This window comes from Denticeps clupeoides, chromosome 20, assembly GCF_900700375.1.
Source record: "Denticeps clupeoides chromosome 20, fDenClu1.1, whole genome shotgun sequence".
Classification (NCBI taxonomy): Eukaryota; Metazoa; Chordata; class Actinopteri; order Clupeiformes; family Denticipitidae; genus Denticeps; species Denticeps clupeoides.
This window is the reverse complement of record NC_041726.1, coordinates 15,052,708-15,071,749: the sequence shown is the minus strand read 5'-3', so window position 1 is coordinate 15,071,749 and position 19,042 is coordinate 15,052,708. Positions and strand designations below refer to the sequence as shown.

General features: G+C 41.2%; 1 protein-coding gene across 2 annotated transcripts in view; it reads left to right on the top strand.

The window, feature by feature from the left end:
* The window catches only part of ctdp1 (CTD (carboxy-terminal domain, RNA polymerase II, polypeptide A) phosphatase, subunit 1), a 77,741-nt gene that overhangs the window by 46,370 nt on the left and 12,329 nt on the right, over nt 1–19,042 (top strand). The window lies entirely within an intron of this gene.

The following is a 19,042-nucleotide window of genomic DNA, read 5'->3' as shown; positions in this document are numbered from 1 at the left end:
AGTGTGAGAGTGGCGTTGGCGTCAGTGGCCGTCTAGTGTAAATAGTTCCCGAGAAGAGGGTGTGAGTGTTTTTTTTGTGACGAGTCGCCGGCCCTGACTTCAAACTTGAGTTCAGATGTTGGAGAATATTAAGCTCTGGATTTCTATGCTCTGAATGCAGCATCCCGAGGAGATGATGCAACATATTTTATATAAGTGGGGCGGTGGTGGCCTAGCAGTTAAGCGGCCCCGTAATCAGAAGGTTGCCGGTTTGAATCCCGATCTGCCAAGGTGCCACTGAGGTGCCACCGAGCAAAGCACCGTCCCCTGTCATGGCTGCCCACTGCTCACCGAGGGTGATGGGTTAAAAGCAGAGGACAAATTTCACTGTGTGCACCGTGTGCTGTACCATGACAATCATCACTTCACTTTCACTTTAGAAGTGCTTAAGGGCTTGTTCAGAATTGCTGTATTCTTCTGATTTTGATTTTTAAAAAAATATTTCAGATCTCAATAGTTGTCCTTCTTGTTTACATTGTCTCTAAAGCACAGACCATTGTATGGGAATAAGTCTGGTTTTGTCATCTCAAATCCAATGCTTTGGACACACGCACACAAACCTCTGACCACTGTCTGTTAAAGCCGGCAGATGCTGTATGAATGAGACGTAGATTGAAATGAAAACCTGCTGGGATGTTTGTGACATGCAGAGTCTGCTTTACAGCAAAGCTTATGTAGCAGATCTTGTTGTACGATCGTCTCTGTCCAACATCTTTCTCCATGACATGTTCACACAGAGCATTTCTGCCCCTTCATCCGGCTGCCTAAAGCTCGCCGATAGCGATGCAAATGAAATTGCTACTTCTATCTCTGTCTGCTATCTCCTTCACGCACTCACATTCTTGCATGTTTATCTGCTTCATATTCACAAATCCACCTTCTTGTTCTCTCTCTCTTTTTTTTTTTTTTTTTTCTTTTCTCATTCGGTGCAGCATATTACCCACCTGTCTTGTCGGCTGGTTTCAACATAAGAATGTATTACATTACACACCCAAATCTGCAGTGTAAGCCCCACTTGTGCCTCCCCATAGTACTCTCGGGCCTCCCAAAGCCAGTTGTCAAAAAAAGATCTTTGCTTTTCCACCAAACACCAGTCAGTTCTTGGCAGTTATCTGAAGAACAAGAGCCGCACAAAGCCTCTTAGGCTGGAAAGTTCTCAGGTTGGTGTTTCAGTGTTGTAGCCAGTGGCGGCTGTTTCTGAAAATAGTGTGAGCCTGCGAAAGCTGGGGCTCTTTCCGGCATTCAGCCGGGAGCAGAGAGCATTTTGAGACTCGTCAGACCATTAAAGCCACTTTAGGATGTGGGTGAAGCATGAAGCTGAGTACACATGACATGATGTGCTGCCACTGTTTATCACTGGACAATTTAGTAGTCCTGTCTAGGAATGGTTGATGGGGAAAACGATCAATACGAAGTATTTCATTTCACTTGATGATATTAGATAACAGGCATGTTAAATACAGTTTATGGGGTTCTACTTTTATTTAGTTTTGATAGTCTGTCCTTCTAGTGGTGATTTTCAATCTAGGAGTTAAGGTTCAAGCTTTTGTGTTGTTGCTATTGGTGATGTTTTATAGGACTAATCTTGTCTGTTGCAGTAATGTAATTGCACTTTTCCTATGCATTTTTCCGGGGCAGTCCCGGTCCAATGAACTGACAGAAGATAAAGGACAAGTCACCTACTTGTTTGGAAGCCTTTGTTGCAATCTAAAATGGCTAAATTTATGGCAACTTTGTGAATAGTTGGGACTAAACTTTTTTCTTTCTCTGGGGAAGGTTACTGCTAAAGCACGTGAGATTGTCAGGGTGATTTGCCTCGGCTTTTCGCCCACGTCTGCACGGTAGAAAAATGTTTTTCCATTGACTACTTTTGTTTGGGTGCCACCACAATGTTGCATGCCGTACCACACAGTGTAACAGGAAGCACGAGAGTGGCGTTGGCGTCACTGGCCAGACCTGGTATAAATAGGTGTGAGTGTTATGACCCTCAAACTTGAGTTCAGATGTTGGAACTAGACTGTCCGTGTTCTGCACCATGCGTTTTGCCAGTGAAAGCTACGTGTTGTCCCTTTCCACACCGGCACATCAACGTCAGCAGCCATTATAAGGAAAAGGGACACGCAACTACAGTTTACCCCCACTTTCATGCAGAACACTTGCATTTACACTTTAGGGTAAACGAGCAGCATTCCTGTCGCACATGTCTGCATGTTCGGTAACATGGACGTAAAACTGATTACGTTTGAGTGATTCAAAATGTAGAAAGTGCTGCGATACGTCAAAATTGCAGCAAAAAAAAATACGATTCGCGGTGATTCAACAAAAGTGCAAAACCCAATGGGCTGTTTTTAACTGCCTTACCCCTGGTCTGTTGTACTTGTCTCGTCCACTACCTGAACCAGTCTTAGCTCCTGCATTTCTGTATCCATTTCCTGCGTGAGCTACAAGATGTAAAAGATTCACCGCATTGGCTGCCGGCTCCATGGAAACGACCTCGTTGTCCCTTTTCTTCGATTCTCTGCTCGGGGACATTGGATTGCTCCATGAAGGTGTCCACAGCAGACTGAATGCAGAAATTAGCAAGGCTAATTTAGCATTAACCTTGGGAGAACAGAGAAACTATATAAACAGTCTCTATGTCGAAACTTAAACCATGCGATGCTTAGAGGGGGTAGCTAAATAGTTAAAATAAATGTAACATTTTAATCCTTAAATTTAAACGTCTTACCTTAAACCCCCATTTGAGTAACCAAAAACATTTGCCTTCAAACGTAAAATTTCAGGGATTTAGTAGTAGGCTCATCACCATACTGAGATTTACAATTCAATTTCTAAGGATGGTACTCGACACTATTTCTGGAGCCCATTTTTTGTGGTCTTGAAAGTCGGCAACTCTCTTCACCAGGCAAGATAACTAATTACAAGATTGTTGACCAGCTCTACGTTTCTTGTCAAACTATGACGAAACTCCTAAATCTGACACAGAATGTCGTGCATGCATGCATCGTTGTTTGTTCAGGGGGAGATATTTTGTTACATCACTACTATGGACTAAGTATCATGACATGGAAAAAAATATGCAAAATTTCTAACGCTTCTGTAAAATAACTCTGGGGTCGCTGCTTGTTTTGTAGAAATTCTGACAAATTCTTTATCGTGAGAAGCCATTGATACACAGCCATTAATACACACAGCAAAAAGGTTTTTACTTGTCATATGAATCAATGTGCCGTGTGTGTGTGTGTGTGTGTGTGTGTGTGACAGACAATATTACTGAAAAGATAGCATGAATTAGATTTACCAAGTAACGATGCTTTACAGCAACACTTTTTTTTTTTTTTTTTTCCTCTATCTCTCTACAGTTTATTTGAGTACGGTGTTTTTGGTTTTGGTCTTGCCTTTGTGTCTCTTGGTTTTGGCCTTGATACCACCCGGTCTCAGCAATGTCTTGGTCTGTTTAGGCGGTCTTGACAACAAGACTACTACAAGGGGAGATAAAACAAACACAGGATCGTTTATATATTTGTGTATATAAACGATCCTGTTTATATATTTATAAAGAAACAAATAAATAAATTGATAAAAAAATGTATAATAATAATAATAATACACAATACAAATTTACAAACTCTGTCGATATATATGTATATATTAGAGGTGGGCATAGATAATTTTCTTAATCTAGATTAATATCACTGTAATCTTGGAATTAATCTAGAGTAATCTAAATTAATCTATATTTTAGATTCATCTACATTTATCTACATTTATCTAGATTAATCTAGATTAAAATGTCTCATTTGAATTCTGCCAAAGACATTCAGAATATGTGTGCTACCCAAATAATGACTAAAAGTAAGTCTTTGAGAACGGGTTTCTCAAGCCAGGTGGCGCATTAGACCAGGGGCTCATCTCCTGTTTCCAAAATGCATCACAAACTGCTTGAGAAAGCTGTTCTACTATGAAAATTGGTGATGAAAATAAATTATGTTCAATAAGATGTACTTGTGTTTACCAACTGTTTATTCAGTTAAATAGCTGCATCCATGTTACCACGTTACGTTTGATGTGGTAATTTCACAGTTCGAAGACTCGTTCTCGCCCCCTACAGTGCAATTCGGCTAGGTATACATCTACGCTAAAATATCAAGGTGAAAGTCATCATAGTGTAGCGGTTCTTCTTCTGCGTTGTGTAACTTTTTGATTTTGTTTCTTGAACCACAAATGATGAGCTGACACCCAAGAGATTTTCTGTGCAAAGTGTATTCTGTACAAAAAGCAAGATCGCGTAAGAACATCGCGTCACACATCGTGTCTTTCTGCACCTCTCTACTCACGCCATGTGTCCAAGATAACTGAACATTAACATAAAGCATTCACAATTTACAATACTGCATTCCTGTACAAAAAGTAAGGTCGCGTCAGAACATCGCGTCTTTCTGCACCTCTCTCTACAATATACAGTATTAAAAGAACAGAAAAAAAATATTCACAAAATAGCACACATGCAAAATATTCCTAATATGTACATAAATTAAAATGAAAGAAATAACTTTTTGCACACAAACCCCACGCACCTCTCACAACTCACGCCATGTGTCCAAGAGACCTGAACCGGGTCTCAAAAACAAAATAAAAGTCTTTAGGAAATAAGAAAATAAAAGACACAAGAACGAAGAAATATTCTTATAAATCTAGTGTAACCATTTAACTCCGGCACAATATCTTGCGTAGTATAGACCCAGCTCCCAACACAACTTCATGAATAGATTATCGCCCGATAAAGAGTCTCACGTTAACACAGCATGTTAATGCCGATAACGGCCCACCACGAGTATGTGTGTGTGTGTGTGTGTGTGTGTGTGTGTGTGTGTAAATAAAATCTCTGCAGTGCCCCTGCTGAAAGTAGATAATTAAGTAGATATTAGATATAGTGTGAGACAAAAGGCGGTGAAATTCGTTCGATTGTTGGTTTTTCTGTGTTGTAGTGGATTCTGCTATCTTTCTGCCTCAGCTTTATGGACTGAGATGGTGGACTCTGCTTGTGATAGATCACTCTTTCATGTGTGGTATTAGGAAGGTTGTTTGTCCTCACAGCTGAATGGAGATACAGGAGTCCTGTGGTAAAATTTGCATGTGTGAAGATTTGAATCAAAATAGCCAGTATTTTTAGCCGTCTGATTGGTTCTGGTCCGCCTCTGGAAAGCCTCTGTGAGAGTGTGCAAAGTGCCAGGAAGTGGTTATGGAAATATTATGTGCTTTTGTTTTTTTGCATTAGAGGGTAATGAAGTGGAAGTCAATTGAGCTACTTATTCATGGTGACTGTGGCCCTCCAAAAAATATAGAACCATGAATTTTTGTTTTTGTATTCATTAATTCATTATACTTAATAAATGTAATACGACTCTAGACTTAATCAGTACTGTCTGGGTGAACTTTGTCACTTTAGCAGCATAAAAAATAAAAAAACGATACAAATGACAATATAAATTGATATGTGAAATACATATATTACAAAGTACACAAGCATGGTGTTCCACTTAAACAATGTTATAAACAATGGGGGGACTGGCAGGATGCACTATGAAGGTACCATAACAGTTGTAACGGTTGTCCTGTTGTTATATAATGGATCAGCCGCCATCTCTTATTTAATGACAGTGCCAATGAGTGGCATTTCTCATTAGGCCCAATGCCACACCACTTCATATATAATGCTTGCCACTTGTCTCTTTAGCGGGGGGGGGGGGGGGGGGGGGGGTACTGTGTAGGTGTCTGGATGGCAAATGACATCGAAAATGTCAAAAGCTTTGGGGAAGGTGCCAATACAGTGTCTTCCTAGAACTGCGGTTCCTGAAAGATTTCAGATTTTCTATTTCATCGTCCATGAGAAGAGAACTTTTTAGGTGGATTGAGAAATTGAGTGTCCTTAAATCCTGTCCTCACTCCCCTGCCTCCGTTCCACTCTTCCTCCTCATCCTCCTTTCTTATGATTGCAATCATCTACCACTCCAACACTCTCTTATGGCCTTGCTTTGGTCACAGTGGTGTTGAGTGCCCTCATCAAGTTCTTGCGGCGAGGTAGCTGGAAACTTTTCTGAGTGCAGCCTGAGCAAGTCTGTCATAAAGCTTTTGTAATGAGTGCAGTGGCAATAAATGATTCATGTATAATTACCAAATTCCCTTGAGAACAGCGGCAGCCAAGTCTGGAATTGAGTGTACTGTAACCTATGGTAATTTAACATCCAAGTCCTTTCACTGGTACGTCATTATCCTATGTCCCCTTTGGTTGTCACCTCGATTACATATCCTCAACTTGAAATCGATCATAGCTAGGCCTGTCATAATTGTAACATAATCACCTGGGAACTTCAGCGGACCATCACTTGTTCTTTGCATATTTGATATTAATTGTTCCTGTTAATTTCTATAAACAGAGAAGTGTAAAAAAATATATATTTTGACCATACAGTGACATCTTTTTGTTTTGCGCAGCGTGACTACATGAATAGGGCAGTATGGGTAAGTTAGTATCAATGCCAAACACCACTACAACACAGTGAGCGCATTTTGTTGTTAATCTAGATGAGAAAGAACAGTCTGATAAATTGGAAGATGGGGGACCTGTACAGCTCTTCAATAGTAACCATTTGTTGCTAAAACTGAAAAGTCAAAGCCGATTAGACTTATTCTAAAACACTAAATAGACAAAAGACATCGTTAATCATAATTATTTTCAAAGTCAGCTAAATTTCATGATTGTGGGTTTGTTTGCCAAATTTCATAGATTTTTCATGGTGGCTTGTCACCAAGTCCATTATAAGATCTGCGGGGAAAATCTGCACAGTTTCCAAAAAGAGTTTCATAATAGTCTCGTCTCATATTTTCGAATAATTTCAATCAAACACATTTATTTTGCCCTCATATACTCACTCCCCATCTTTTTGCATCTGAAGCAAGCAGAACAAGCCATTTTCCCATCATGCTGACATTTATGCAGTAATTACACTTGTCTATTCATTCCATTAACGTTCCTCGGCGCTGCCTCCGCCATTCCTCTCAGCCACAGATGGGCGGCTGCAGGGTTCAGGGTGCTCTGTTCTGCCCGGCAGCAGGAGTTATCCTGTTAAATTGCACATCGACACGTTTTCTCTCTGTATGTTTATGTATGAGCATGTTAATGTTGGTTGGCTCGGTGTTATACGTGGGATGGTTTGTTGTAGGGTCTAGTTGTTAGACAAGCCTCTGAGTGAAAAGGGGAGCGAGTGAAAGTTTTAGAAACTCTTGAGTCATGGTCAACTGTCACAGTCAACCGTCATGTCTTAGGACTCACAAGGTGACTGTGTGAGATGTGTGTGTGTGTGGTGTGTGTGTGTGTGTGTGTGTGTGTGTGTGTACATACATGCCTGAGCACGGTGTTATCTGTTGGGCTGCATGAAGACAACTGCATGAATTTTACTATCCCTGGTCACATGAAGGCAGAATGGTTTTCCCTGTTGGGTTTTTTTTTTTTTTTTTTCCTCCACCCGTCCCCTTCACATCCAGAGGATCTTCACTGTCTTGTCTCCCCCACCTCGCTCTCATTTTCCGTAGACTTCCTCCCTCCCTTCCCTCATTCACCCTTTGAGAAAAAGCCAGTTGTAATATAAAACGAGAGCCAGGAGAGAGCGGTAATCAATACGGGGGGTGGGGGGGGGGGGGGGGGGGGGGGGGGGCTGGAGTCTACGTGTGTAAGTGTGTCTGAGAAAGAGATTGATGTTAATACATCTACTGGGGATGCTCGTAGATTAATATGTGTGTGTAATACATAAGCACTTTTAGGAGTAAAGGATTGAATGAGGGCTGCCACGGGTGCAGATAATTGTATCAAAAGTGTGTGTTTGTGCAAGTAACGGCTCGAGGGGGTGTGTGTGTGTGTTCTGGTAAGTAATTGACAGGGTTCATATTTTATGTCTCCATGCAGAGCTAATGAAGTGTCTTCCTGAACACCATGTCCTGCTGTCATGAACTGACAGATTGCTCCTGTGTGTACTGTACACACACGCACCCACACACACACACACACACACATACACACACTTGTACACACACACACACACACACACACACACTTGTACACAGCCTGGGCGGCCGGCAATGAGTGTGGAGTGGATATGTGAGAGTGAGACAGGAGTTCATGTTTGGAGAAGGGACGTTCTGTCTTGATTCTGTATTTGGTAAAACATTGAGACACGCTGTGCAAGACGAGTCAAATCCTTGGTCAATAGCTTCGTTTTGGACCATGAGACCAATTTTGCAAGTAGATCCCAAAACTGAAATTACTGTCCACAATGTAGGGCCCAATACTGAATGCAAATGAACATTTTGACTTGCACGTTGTATTTTTTTTTACATATGAGGAGTTTAAGATTTAGACAATTGAAAATAGTACAGTGATTATTCTCAAATTATGATTTTTAATAGAAAAATTGGTACACCATTATATGCACAGTATCACAGTATCTGGTAATGTTCAGTTATGTGCATCACGTTAACTCTTGACAGTGGCGTTTCTTCCTAGCAACAACGTGGTAGTGCTGTGTCATGACCCTAATCACCCGGATCCATTAACTAACTCGTGAGTCACGAATCTGAGGTCTCCACTGAACCGAGTCCTAACTACACCATGTGTAAATTGTAAACTCATTTACATAAATACATCTTCTAATCATTAAATCATCAATTACGGCCATAAGTTGCATAACCTTTTTTTTTTTTTTTTTTTTTTTTTTTTTGTACCATCTTAATCAGAATCACTCAAGGATTGGAGTTAGCGCTACTAACCCGAGTCAGTTAGCTTCCTTCACAGCTGAAAACATGCACCCGAATTCGAATCGCTCAAATGAGCGTCACAAGGCATTTTACTTTCTGGACTCACAGCTGTCGATTTGGCAACACTGACTCAAGTGACTCGCGCCCCCGGATCACTTTACTGAGGGACTCAGAGGGAGCCGGATCCTAAGGATGATCCAAGTATTACAGCTGTACAAGCCAACTTTACCAAAGCTGTTACACCACTCATGGATGCTGACTTGTTGATGAGGGCTGTTGAACCACCAGGCAACGCAACAGTGCAAGCGTACTCATTAAACAGTCAATTTTATTTTTCTTTTTTTATCCCTCGATTCCTAGTAAGGACCCCCAGTCTCTTACAATACGCTTTTCCTGTCTTTCTGAGAATGCGAGACTGGAATCAATTAAGTGTGTTAAGTGTGTACTAGTCACGCACTATGCCAGGTTACAGCCTCTGAGTTCTCACTACTGAGTAAATCATTCAGTGAGCATGAAATGTAAACCCAACCGAGCGATGAATGAATCTTTTTTTTTTTTCTTTTCTTTGAACACAATCACACACAATGAAACACACACACCACGCCAAACAAATCCTAGAGCTGATCAACATAGAAGCTATACAGTGCAGATGCTAAAGAGGCCTAGAACTGAGGCGGCCTAAACGAATGGTCTGCCCACCTTCCGGAACGGTCCGCCTATTTACCCAATCTTGTTGGACCCAGGCTGCCGCGTGCGTGTGTTTTTATGAGGCTAATGACCATGTGGTCTGTGGCAGCTGGTGGCCTTCTCGCCACTCTTTCATTACGGATGAGGATTTTTCCAGAAGAAATCTCCCCCGTTTCCTCGCCTTTACTCGTAAATCTTGTGGTGTTGTGTTTTTGGTGTGTGGTCTTGTCTGATGACAATAGAGTGTGAGAACCCTAACCAATCTTGGTTAAAGACTGCTGTAGTGTTTTAGTGACCAAATGTATTTGAATTAAAAGAATATTGAATTGCTGCAACAGGCTTTATTTAATAATGCTTAAAGTTTCTGAAGTGAAATTTGTTAAATATTTGTAGTTGTAATTACAGCATTTAACTTTTTTTTTTTTGCTAATCTTGAATAGTCTTAAATAGTCATAAAAATACTTTGATTAGTCACTGTCATTTCAAATGGGCTTTTTCAGTTATTAATTTGGTTGTTTAATCAACTTTAAATCCGAAAATTGGAGGTTGTGTGACGAGTGAGGAGAACCAGAAGGTTCCTGTGGCACTGGGGTCATTAAGCTCAAGCCACAGTTTGGATGGACAGGTCTTGGACAGGTCCAGATAATGAAAGCCCTCCACCTCCCTGCTCCTTTATGAAATATGCACAACCATACATCCGTCCATCAGACTGTAGCAAGAGAGAGACAAATGGACAGAACAAGAGCTGTTTAAAAATCTTCTTCAATGCAAATATGAAGGGAAAAGAAGAGCTGGGTCACAAAGACAGAATTTACAGATGTGGTAAAAGTCAAGTTAAGCCTAGTTTATGCTCCCTTCATATAGGGATATAACGTCATACATATCGAACACTTCCACATACTTCGGTTTGTCAGTTGCTGTTTAGACAATGCCAAATGTCCAAGATTTCAAAAACTGCCATGGACAATACATGTGGAAGATCATGTGCTGATAATGTGTTTATTAAGAAAGAGGCAAAGGCACCAACTCAACTCTGAACAATTCTCAATGTGTAAAGTTCATAAAGTTCCATCATTTCTCTTGAAATGCAATCTAGTCACTGTTGGTTTAACAGCCTCTACCCTTTCCGGTGGTACTGCTCCGTTATCTAAGCCAACTTTCCTAAAATGTGCACAAATGCCGACAAAATGAACACAAAGGCCTTTACTAAGGAAATGATATGGTATTGATTATTTATCCATTTTAATTATTAAATTAGTTCAGTTGGCCTTCAGTCTTATTCTGTCGGTGCTATATTTTTCCAAATATATAGGCTTATGCGTAAATGTTCCCTATGTTCTCCTTTCTCTGAAAGGTTTCTATCCACATCTGTTCTTTTAGAAAAAGGCTTTGGTACGCTTATACTTTTACAGATAATAGCAGGGCTGGGCATTTAAAAGACATCAGTCACAAGTCTGCCAGTCACAAGATCCTGCAGTGATGTATAATGGCATGTAAGAGTGAGGGGAAAGTTCTGAACCTGTCAGAGCAGCAAATGGCCTTTGCTTGAACTGACAAATGCACATGGTAGAGAAGTGTAGAGTGATGAACGTCTCTGTTCAGAGCCTGACCTTTCATGAGTAAACTGTTCCCCAGATTGTTGTCACACTTCATGGTATGTATCTCCTGCAGGGTCAGCAAGATTCACCCAAAGGTCAAAATATTTCAATTGAACTATTTAAAAAAGTTTTGGTCAAGTTTTGTCAAGTTCTGTGCTAACACATCAGTGTACTTTCTGGTACTGATAGAAAACTAATTTATCATGGAAAATGTCGACCTTATTTCATAAACATGTTAAAATGAACTCAGGCCCCATCCACACAAGAACGTTTTTCTCTAAAACAGGAAATTTAGGGTTGTAGTGGCCTAGTGGGTAACACTCTCGCCTATGAACCCACTTACTACCATTGTGTCCCTGAGCAAGATACTTAACCCTGAGTGTCTCCAGGGGGACTGTAACTACTGATTGTAAGTCGCTCTGGATAAGGGCGTTTGGATAAGGGTGTTTGGCATCTAACCTTGTGTCTACACGGAAATGGCTTTTATCAGCCCAACATCCAACCTGACCTATAACCTCAAATGCGGATATAACATGTTTGTGATTGTAGTGCAGCGTGCGGGCCATTCTTTGCATCTCCGTGTGGACACCAACTTTTACCGCTCCTGTGTGTAAAAGTTTTTAGAAACAGACAACCATGCCTGTCAACTATGAGTTTATCACTCAGCTCTGCTGAATGGACCTAAAATTACAGTCTAAGCTGTTACATAACATTTTATAAAATACTGTTCTTTTTAGTAAAATTTTTTTACTCTATTTCAGTAATGTAAACAATGTAACAATAATATATTGGAGGTCCAGTTTAGTCAGCTCTGGTGGGAGTTATTGTTGATTATGATTGTTGACATTGTGATTTCATGCCTGCTGACCTGGATCTCCTCTCAGCGGAACCATTACGAGTTCCTCTGCACAGTCACACCAAAGCTGAACAGATCTGAGATCATTTGGAGCAATCCATCGGCAAGGCTTCCCGTGGGTGGTTGCTGATTTTAGCGCGACATCTGTCTGCTTGAATGATGATTGGTGGGACTCAGGGGGGTTAGTTCTTTGTGCTTTGAGAGATAGTGTTTCTGACAGTCTTTATAGTAGCCTAAGGGGACATATATTCCCCCTCTTCAAAGTCACCCATTTGTAGGGGTTGCCACATTGTGGGCTGTCCCCACAAAAACTTTTATGCCAGATGCCGTCAAAGTAACCTGGACCTTGGACCGGCACCAAGAAAGGCATGGTCTCATGCATCCCCAGTGTCTGGGTTATTCCCCCATTTAAAATAATTACGCAGACCAATCTTTTAGTTTGGAAAATCCTAGTCAGTAGGCCTATAGTTGAGTTATTGAACCTTTTCCTCACCCTCCGCTCCGCCCAAGTCTAGCTTTCTAGACTTGTTTTTTGTTACTTTCTTCTTCCCTCTCCCAGTTATGAGCTGGAGGCTCATGCTGGAATGTGTATAATGTTTGTGAATATCCTAAGTGTGATGTCATTATTGCAGAAGTGCGTGAAATGAATTACTTCAAATTCTGAGAATGGGCAGTTAAATGTGTTTCATTTCAGTTTGTTCATAATGCAAATGAAAATGTTCTATTCTTTTCCAGTTTACTAAAGCCTAAATAATCTAATAATTGATTAGAATGATATACAGCTCGTGGGAAGAATTCACAATTTTTATAAATTTGCAAAAACCTCAAGTAAACTTTTTTCATGTTATTAGGGGGTGTTGTGTGTAGAATTCTGATGAAAAAAATTAATTTAAACCATTTTGGAATAAGGCTGTAGCATGAAAAAGTGATGCGCTGTGAATACTTTCCGGATGCACTTTACAAGTATGGTTAATAGCATCTTTAACCCTGGTCCTCAAAGTGTGGTACTTTGTATTGTTATGTCAAAGTGTGGTACATTAAGACACACACACAAACACATATAAATATTTCACTTATCTGGACTACTCATCTGTTGCGTTTTTAAGTTTTGTTAATTCATTTTGATGTTTTCATTTTCTTATGAACCTTTTTTTCTAATACCTGAACAGGAATGATGGACCGTGAAAAATCCAATGTTCTGAAGTGTTCTTCTCTCAGGCTGTAATTTTATGTCTTTCCAATCAGAACACAGCTCTTTCTGTGCTACTTTTGCTTTACTTTTGCCCTGATTGAGGATATTTCCAGATGAACTGTTCTAGATTGGATCATGGCTAATGACCATTGTACGAATGAAGCTCCGTAATATTTGCCTTAATTGTGGTCGCACCATACTGAAATCAGGTTGTTCCCACAGGGGCCCATGGCTGCATAATTTCTGGTAGTGGGGGACTGCGTTTACACTCTAACCTGATTTGGGGCAGTGGTGGCCTAGCGGTTAAGGAAGCGGCCCTGTAATTCGAAGGTTGGCGGTTCAAATCCCGATTCGCCATGGTGCCACTTAGGTGCAGCTGATCTATATATGTATAAACGTAAGCCCATTGTGTCTTGTCAACGTCAGGTCTTTGTATGTACTTGCGCCTTGACTTGCTTACCATGTTCTTGTTATAAGTAAAAACCCCTGTTTCCATGAAAGTCGTTGGAATGTTTGCATTCCTTCATGCCAAGCCATGCCATTCCTGACACTCCTGCGTACCTCTTTCCTCATGGTGTCGCAGTAAGACGATATGCTTAAATTGCTATAATCATCCTCCTGTCAGTCTTGGTTTGAGGACCCACATCATTGCTTTTGTTTCTATTGGTCGTGCATCAATGTGTCACAATGCGCAGATTTAATTTCTGTTCATTCCTGCAACATCCACCCCATCCAAGCAAATATTCTCTGCTTTGGGAATATCTGCTCTTAGAATAGAGCAACCCAGACCTGAGATGTTGAAATGCTGATGTACCTTGGTATGTATAAACTGTGATTTTGAGTGAAGTATCTTTCTTGACTTTATTATTTGCCACATAAAAGAAACAACCTTATGCTAAATAGGAGCCATTTTATAATAATCCAATTTATAATCTGATTTGCCAATGACAAATCGATTATATAGGATGTCTATTCGTCTATCAAAGTAGTCGTTTGTTGCAGCTCTACAGCAATCTGCTCTACAACTCCCTACATTTGTCCATTTTTTTCCCCCATGTCTGCCATATTTTTAAGCGGACCGCTCACTTACTGCCGTACTAATGGCTCGATGGGTGCCATTGTTATTCACTTCACCTGTCAGTAGATGATCGGTGCATTGCTCCCAGAAGAAGGGGGTAATTTATGTGCCATTCTCTACAGCATTCCCCCCCCCCCCCCCCCCCCCCCCCCCCCCCCCCCGTTCCCTTTTGCTCTGTTTTGTGTGCGTGTCTGTGTGAGAGTGAGGCTGATGGACCATTAAAATGGGTGAAGACAGACGCTTGATCCATCCTATTTGAGTACGTGAGAGACAGGACATGTTATGTTATCTGGGTGTCATGAATGCGGTGCACAAAGGCGGCAGAGACAGTCCAACCCATTGAATTAAGTGGCTGTAAGGGAGGCAAACAGGCTGCTCAGCTTTTTTAACGCCACATGTGGATCCACTTCTGTCGGATCAATAGGTGTCTCAAAACCATCTAGGCTTGCCAGTGACAGGCCTGCTGAAGTCACCTCCTGTGTCTCGAACAGTCGTTCTGTACAGTTGCTGTTGCCATGGCAATCCATCACTACAGTGCAGGACGGGATCTGAAGCTGAACACCTTTCCCTGTGCCTAGCCGGGAATTGATAACAGGGTGTGCCAGGCTCGCATGATATTGATAGAGCTCTTTATACTTTCAGGTTGTTGTGGTATAAGGTGCCTGTTTTTTGAACCCGGTCATATGGTGTGTAATTATCGACTTTTTGCCTGTCCTCACACTTTGCTGAGTCTGTTTTTTTTTTTTTCCAGGTCTTTTTATATTGCTAATTTTGGACTTCTTTGCACTGACTTGAGAGTCTGCAATGATGTCATAAACCACACCTATTGCACAGATTGATTTCTAAGCAAGTCCTTGCTTCTTGCCATGGTTCTCAGATCATGGACCGGCACCAGTACAGTAGAAAGCTGGTCTACCACTATGTACCATCCGACCTCTACAACTAATACAAAATGCAGCAGCACGACTAATCTTCAACCTTCCCAAATTCTCCCACACCGCCCCTCTGCTACGCTCCCTCCACTGGCTCCCAGTAGCTGCACGCATCAGGTTCAAAATACTGATGCTGGCCTACAAAGCCAAACATGGAGCAGCACCATCCTACCTCACAGCCCTTATTACACCTCGCAGTGCACCTCGTATACTCCGAGCCTCCAGTACTGCTCGCATGGTCCCTCCATCTCTGAAGGTAAAAGGAAAACATTCATCTAGACTCTTCTCCATCTTGGCCCCTCGGAGGTTGAATGAACTTCCCCTCGAGGTCAGAACAGCTCAGTCACTGAGCACCTTCAAACGACAGCTCAAGACCTTCCTCTTTAAAGAATATTTAGATTAAATTGTAATTTTCTTGTTGTCGAACTTGTGTACAGAATCTACAACAGAGTGAATAAAATAGATGTATTCATAGTTGGGGTCCTAGTGAACCGGAATTTATCTCTTCATCGATGGTAACTTGAAAGCACGTTGTAAGTCGCTCTGGATAAGGGCGTCTGCCAAATGCCGTAAATGTAAATGTAGAAAGTAGTAAATATTGTCCTGTTGCCTGGATCTGGCAACCCAGCCGAGAGCAGGCGCATCAGTAGTGACCACCGCTTGTCTAGATGTTGTGGTGTAATGTTGTGAGCCTAGATGTTTTTTTTGTTTTTTTTTTTCTATTCTAGAAAATAAGTCTTATATGTGTCCAGTAATTAGGTGATGTGCTTTTTGATATAGCTTTTAACCAAGGCAATCCTTATCTTTCATAATGAAATTGTTCATTATATATGATCCTTAGATCCTTAAATTAAAGGGCTGAAGTTAAAAATGTGCTGTCTGTATCATCCTACTTTCTTATTCTTATATGAGTGCTGGAATTTTTTTTAGTGGTTTGGCATATCCAGACAGTCCTATTTGGCTCAATCCTACTGGCAACCAGACACCTACTCGATTGTGTTAGCACAAGGCAGCAGATGTAATCACAGCCCTTTTATTTATATGATGTGGGTGTGATGTGGTGTGATATGTCTGAGTGGATTCGGGGCTTTTCTTTGTCCACTGAGAATGAGTAATGAAGTTGCTAGGGACACAGTCAGCAGCATGAATGATTCTTAAATGTCCCCTATTATTAAATTTCACTTCATGAGATGATTTAACATTAATCCGGGTTCCCCTAGCCTGTCTAAGGTCCTGTGGTGGCTATAAAAGGCAGTAGGTCTTTGGACATTCTGCTTCACTGTTCAGAGGGCGGCAGCTCAGACGATCGGATCTGAAATGACGACATAAGGGGAAAGGTTACCTCCCATTTCTCATGCTTTTTCCGCCGAGAGAATTCCCCACCCCTCCCCTAAAACATGGTCTCCTCAGACCATCATGGCTCCCAAATGTGTGAAGCTTTGCAGTTGTTCGGTGACTGGATGTAAAAATGTATAAACTCTGTAGAACCAGTGGGGTAATCGAATTTTGTTCTGGATAAACAGCAACACGACGTCCTGTTTGTGCCAAACAGGAAGTGTTGATGACATCATTTCCGCTCACGTCTATAGGCCGCTCTTCTCCTCGTCCCGCGAGGGACACACTGAAACTGTGCGTCCTGGGAAATCTCATTGTGGGACTGGTTAAAAGTGGCTGTAATTCCGCACCAAGACTGAGTTTCGGAAAGAGACTTCAGATACAATACAGTCGACCTTTAACAGGGTTTGATTAATGGCCGCTTACCACACCAATGTGCAATTGTTCGAAGTTCTGTATATATATATATTTTTTTTTAAACTTACAGGGGTTCACTTGAGGTTTTTTTTAAAGCATCCCCATGTGATTGGGTTCTGTTTAGGGCAGTGGGATTTTTTACATCATGTGTAAATGGGCACATAACAATTGTTGAAAATGTCTGATTATTTCATGTCCTATAGAGGCCCAAATTATTTAAGGTCATGTAATGCATTCTATTCAGAAATAATACACATATAATACACAGTTCATGGAATTTGCAGGCATTGCAGCGACAGCTTCTTTCCCTGGCTACCTGGAGGACCAAATGTTTACATGAGACACACTTTGAACATAATTCAGCCGCACCAGGCTTGCTAGAAAATATAAAGAGCGAGAGCCCTGTCTGGAAATATTTCAGATATCAACCAGATGAACGGGGAACCTCAAGTTCATTTGCAAGAAATGCTTCAAAGTTGTCGCTGTCAAAGCGAGCAGGACGACAAATTTAGCAAAGCATTGACCATCACTCCGAAGTTGTCGTTCAAACGCAATATGAAAGATATAATATTTACATTCTCCATGTGAGTGCTTGGGAGCGAGTGTACTTTCCCTCAAAATGGATGTACGGGAAGTGATGAGAAATTGAAAAGCTTGACACAGGCATTTCAGTAATCATCAATTCAAAATACATTTTCAATAACTGCAGTATACAAATAATAGTGCTCAAAAATACAACATGCTTATATGCATATAGTGCTCATCATTTATGTACCCATATATCCATAGTCATCTGAGCTCCTTCACACAAGTACAGAAGTCAGACCCATTGAAACATGATTTTGAGTGAAGTATCTTTCTTGACTTTATTATTTGCCACATAAAAGAAACAAACTTATGCTAAATAGGAGCCGTTTTATAGTAGTCCAATTTATAATCTGATTTGCCAATGACAAATCTATTATATAGGATGTCTATTCATCTGTCAAAGTAGTCGTTTGTTGCAGCTCTACAGCATCGGTGCATTGCTCCCAGAAGAAGGGGGTAATTCCATGTTTTCTGTTATAAACATATTTAGTCACCTAAAAACTATGTGAATATGGAGTGGTTGGGGAAAAAATTACCTTCAAAATGACAAACCACATTTAATCACTGTTCAAAATAATGCTTGGGCATTTACTGTTTGCTTTTGTAAACTATTTACATGTAAATAATATGTGCATTTCATGCAAATAACTATTTCACAATACAGCCATTCTTTATTTTGTAAAATAAAAGTGCTTCACGTTGGACCTCAACATAACAAAATATAAAAAGATCAACATTGTGGAGACCTGGAAAAAAGTTGTCTTCACCTAAGTGTTTTTTAGGCCAAGCCTAAACATTGAGTATGTGCACGCATGCATGGAACCGATCTGGCAAGTGGTCCAGATTCGGCTCTGACAGCCTCTTCGCCATCACAAAGTTTACAAAGTCGGAAACCCGTGTGGTGGGCTGCGGCGGCCAGAAATGTTTCTTTAGCCAATTCCGTCTTAGTAGTTGGATTCCGCAATTCCGTCCACGTGGAAACCGTAGGGCCCTAGTTTAAGTGTTTGTGTGTGTGCTCAGTGAAAGTATAACCACCCAGCTGCCGTCATAAATCGTATCCTGGCTACGAATGTCCGGGTGAGTTGGCCATGTTTATGATTTGCTTCTAGCAACCCGTATTGTTGCTTGAAGCAGGTATTGTTCACCCGGCTGTGGCAGTCAGGCATCTTCTCAGGGGCATCTTCTCAGGGGCATCTTCTCAGGGGCATCTTCTCAGGGGCATCTTCTCAGGGGCATCTTCTCAGGCGCATCCTCCTAATTTACCCTCCACTTATGAGGCCTTGACGGCTTATTTTAGTTTCTTTCCACGCTTCTAAAGTCTCATTGGGCCACTACAGAATTGCCCGCAGGTGTGTGTGTGTGTGTGTGTGTGTGTGTGTGTGTGTGTGTGTGTGTGTGTGAGCTTGTTGGAAGGTCACATGAAGTTCAACTTGTGAAGGCCGCAGAAACCCACAAATATCGCAACACAATCCTACCGTATACAATCACTATGGCTTCATTTCTGGGATT